The sequence below is a fragment of the Coregonus clupeaformis genome, chromosome 2 (assembly GCF_020615455.1).
Source record: "Coregonus clupeaformis isolate EN_2021a chromosome 2, ASM2061545v1, whole genome shotgun sequence".
Lineage (NCBI taxonomy): Eukaryota > Metazoa > Chordata > Actinopteri > Salmoniformes > Salmonidae > Coregonus > Coregonus clupeaformis.
The window spans coordinates 12,690,931-12,695,914 of NC_059193.1; positions in this window are offsets into that span (position 1 = coordinate 12,690,931).

Genomic DNA, 4,984 nt, shown 5'->3' on the forward strand with positions numbered 1-4,984 from the left:
CATCGGGGATGGAATTATAATTTAATCTGTTTGAGAAGACTCTCACTTACTAGCCACCTAACCAGCTAGCCAACAGGAACCCAGAAGATCACCAGCTAGCCAACAGGAACCCAGAAGATCACCAGCTAGCCAACAGGAACCCAGAAGATCACCAGCTAGCCAACAGGAACCCAGAAGATCACCAGCTAGCCAACAGGAACCCAGAAGATCACCTGCTAGCCAACAGGAACCCAGAAGATCACCAGCTAGCCAACAGGAACCCAGAAGAGAAAACACTGCAAAACTCTAAGCAACCTCAAAAAGTGAGTAGCCAAGGAGAGAACAGGAGAGAACAAGGAGAGAGAACAGTCAGCAATTTTCACTAAATTTAGGAGAGCAACCGCTAAGCTAGGCTACACTCTTAGAAAAAAGGGTTCCAAAAGTGTTCTTCGGCTGTCCCCATACGAGCACCCTTTTTGGTTCCAGGTAGAACCGTTTTTGGTTCCAGGTAGAACCCTTTTAGGTTCCAGGTACAACCCTCTGTGGAAAGTGTTACATGGAACCAAAAAAGGTTCTACCTGGACCCAAAGGATTCCACCTGGAACACAAAAGGGTTCTTCAAAGGGTTATCCTGTTGGGAAAGCAGAATAACCCTTTTAGGTGTAGACTAAAGACTTAAAAGAACACTGGGCAGTTTGAATTTCCTCACTTTTTCTGATGAGTGCAGCAGCAGACCCTCCACATAGCTGCAGCAGCAGGACAGCATCACCTCCACATAGCTGCAGCAGCAGGACAGCATCACCTCCACATAGCTGCAGCAGCAGGACAGCATCACCTCCACATAGCTGCAGCAGCAGGACAGCATCACCTCCACATAGCTGCAGCAGCAGGACAGCATCACCTCCACATAGCTGCAGCAGAAGGACAGCATCTCCTCCAAATAGCTGCAGCAGCAGGACAGCATCACCTCCACATAGCGCCCCAGCCAGATCAACCCCCGCCCAGCCTGAACCCCCACCACCAACTCACAGGACAGAGCCCCAGCCAGATCAACCCCCGCCCAGCCTGAACCCCCACCACCAACTCACAGGACAGAGCCCCAGCCAGATCAACCCCCGCCCAGCCTGAACCGCCACCACCAACTCACAGGACAGAGCCCCAGCCAGATCAACCCCCGCCCAGCCTAAACCGCCACCACCAACTCACAGGACAGAGCCCCAACCAGATCAACCCCCGCCCAGCCTGAACCCCACCACCAACTCACAGGACAGAGCCCCAGCCAGATCAACCCCCGCCCAGCCTGAACCCCCACCACCAACTCACAGGACAGAGCCCCAGCACAGCCCAACTCCCCCTCTACCCCACCCACCTCAGCCCCAGCTCCAACACCCACCAGCCCCCACTCTACTCCCTCCAGACCAGAGGACAGGCAGGCTGACATCATCCTGTTGATGGACTCGAATGGGAAGTTTGTTCAAGAGAATAAACTTTTCCCTAATCATAAAACTAAAAAGTGCATTGGAACAGCTCGCTGAGGCCCAGCTCGGGTCGCTGAGCTACACAATAATACATCACCAGGAGTAACGACCAGGGGGCCCAACAGGAGAGGGTGGCCACATCACCAGGAGTAATGACCTGGAGGCCCAGCAGGAGAGGGTGGCCACATCACCAGGAGTAATGACCTGGAGGCCCAGCAGGAGAGGGTGGCCACATCACCAGGAGTAATGACCTGGAGGCCCAACAGGAGAGGGTGGCCACATCACCAGGAGTAATGACCTGGAGGCCCAGCAGGAGAGGGTGGCCACATCACTAGGAGTAATGACCTGGAGGCCCAGCAGGAGAGGGTGGCCACATCACCAGGAGTAATGACCTGGAGGCCCAGCAAGAGAGGGTGGCCACATCATCAGGAGTAATGACCTGGAGGCCCAGCAGGATGTCACGATCGTCCAATGAGGGAGACCAAAGCGCAGCGCGTTGAGCGAACATGACTTTATTTAATTAAAGTACTCGAACAAAACAACAAACAATGACGATACGTGAAGTCCACAGTGACAATGACTGTACAGGAACAAAAACCCACAACCACAAGGTGAAAACACACAGATTTTAAGTACCTTGGCATCATACTTGATTCCAACCTCTCTTTTAAAAAGCATGTGAAAAAGGTAATTCAAATAACCAAATTCAACCTAGCTAATTTCCGATTTATACGAAATTGTTTGACTACAGAGGTAGCAAAACTGTACTTCAAATCTATGATACTCCCCCACTTAACATACTGCTTGACTAGTTGGGCCCAAGCTTGCTGTACAACAGTAAGACCTATTCAGTCTGTCTACAAACAGGCTCTCAAAGTGCTTGATAGGAAGCCCAATAGCCATCATCACTGTCACATCCTTAGAAAGCATGAGCTCCTGAGTTGGGAAAATCTTGTGCAATACACCGATGCATGTCTTGTATTCAAGATCCTAAATGGCTTGGCTCCCCCTCCACTCAGTATTTTTGTTAAACAGAAAACCCAAACATATGGCAGCAGATCCACAAGGTCTGCCATGAGAGGGTGACTGTGTAGTTCCCCTAAGGAAAAGCACCTTTAGTAAATCTGCTTTTTCTGTGAGAGCTTCCCATGTCTGGAATACACTGCCATCAGACACACACAACTGCACCACATATCACACTTTCACAAAATGCTTGAAGACATGGCTAAAGGTCAATCAGATTTGTGAACATGGTCCCTAGCTGTGTGTTGCCGCTTTCCATGTCTGTTGTCTGTAACTTGTGAGGTGTGGAAACATTTTGTTGCTTTTATGAATTTTGTCTTGCTGCTTTTGTTCTATGTTGCTCGGTCTGTATGCTACGTCTTGCTTGTCCTATGTTGCTATGTCTGTATGCTATGTCTTGTTCTATGTTGTTATTGTCCATATTGTAATTGTTTTTAATAACCTGCCCAGGGACTGCGGTTGAAAATTAGCCGGCTGGCTAAAACCGGCACTTTTACTGAAACGTTGATTAATGTGCACTGTCCCTGTAAAAATAAACTCAAACTCAAACTCAAACTCAATTAAATATGGCTCCCAATCAGAGATAACGAGCCGACAGCTGACACTCGTTACCTCCGATTGGGAGTCATTGACCAAACCAAGAAAACACAACCAAAGACAACCAACCAAAACACAACAAAACGAACACACCCTGGCTCAACATACAAAGTCCCGGAGCCAGAGCGTGACAGTACCCCCCCCTAAAGGCGCGGACTGCGACCGCGCCTCAAAACCCCAAACAGGGGAGGGCTGGGTGGGTGTTGCTCCTCGGAGGGCGGCTCCGGCTCCGGGCTTGACCACCACCCCTCTTCAATCCCCCGTAGCGCCCCAGTCCGATCTGACCCAGCTGGTAGGATTTGGACTGACGACGCACACACCTGGCTTGGCGCGTGAGGCAGGAACGGACCGGACCTGGCCGACGATACGCACCCTAGACTTGATGCGTGGATTCGGAACGACCCTCACCAGGCTGATGACTCGCATCCCTGGCTTGGTGCGAGTAGCCGGAATGGGCTGGATCAGGCTGACGGCTCGCACCCTTGGCTTGGTGCGAGTAGCAGGGACGAAGCTGAACCAGGCTGGACGACTCGCACCCTTGGCTTGGTGCGAGTAGCAGGAACGGGCTGAACCAGGCTGACGACTCGCACCCTTGGCTTGAGTGCGAGTAGCAGGAACGGGCTGGACCAGGCCGACGACTGCACCCTGGCTTGGTGCGAGTAGCAGGAACAGGCTGGACCAGGCTGACGACTCGCACCCTTGTCTTGGTGCGAGTAGCAGGAACGGGCTGGACCAGGCTGGCGACTCGCACCCCTGGTTTGGTGCGAGTGGCAGGAACAGGCCGGGTCGGGCTGGCGACGCGCACCGTAGACTTGGTGCGGGTGGCAGGAACAGGCCGGGTCGGGCTGGCGACGCGCACCGTAGACTTGGTGCGGGTGGCAGGAACAGGCCGGACCGGGCTGGCGACGCGCACCGTAGGTTTGGTGCGAGTGGCAGGAACAGGCCGGGTCGGGCTGGCGACGCACACCGTAGGTTTAGTGCGTGGAGCAGGAACAGGCCGGGCTGGGCTGGCGACGCACACCGTAGGTTCTGTGCGTGGAGCAGGAACAGGCCGGGCTGGGCTGGCGACGCACACCGTAGGCTTGATGCGAGAAGCAGGAACAGGCCGGGCTGGGCTGGCGACGTACACCGTAGGTTTAGTGCGTGGAGCAGGAACAGGCCGGGCTGGGCTGGCGACGCACACCGTGGGCTTGGTGCGTGGAGTAGGAACAGGCCGGTCCGTACTGGGAACACACACCACTGGCCTTAACCGGGATCAGGAACGGGCCGGACCGGACTGGTAACACACCTCAGTCTCTCACGCCGTGCCTCAACTGCTTCCCTCCCTCTACTCGCCAATGGCTCCCGTAATCCGGTAGCCTTCTCTCCACGTCTCCCTGTGGCAGCCTCCTGCTGCCCAGCCGCCCAAGCCATGTGCCCCCCCAAAAAAACTTTTTGGGGTTGCCTCTCGTCCTTCCGACGATGGCCCTGCTGACGCCGTTGCTCCTCTCTCGCCAGGGCCTTGATCCTCCCCCAAGGTCCCTTGCCCCCGAGCATGTCCTCCCAGGACCACGATTTGCCCACCTGGGCCATCGCCAGCCTCTCGATCTCCTTACCAGGCGCCTCCTCCCATGTCCAGTCTCCTTGCTCCTGGACACGCTGCTTGGTCCTTTTTTGGTGGGTTTTTCTGTCACGATCGTCTAAGGAAGCGGACCAAGGCGCAGCGTGTTGAGCGAACATGTTGACTTTATTAAATTAAAGCAACCACGAAACAACAAAACAAATGACGATACGTGAAGTCCTCTGTGACACTGACAGAACATGGAACATCTATCGGTGGCAGCTAGAATTCCGGAGACGACGAACGCCGAAGCCTGCCCGAACAAGGGAGAGAGGCAGCCTCGGCCGAAACCGTGACACAGGAGAGG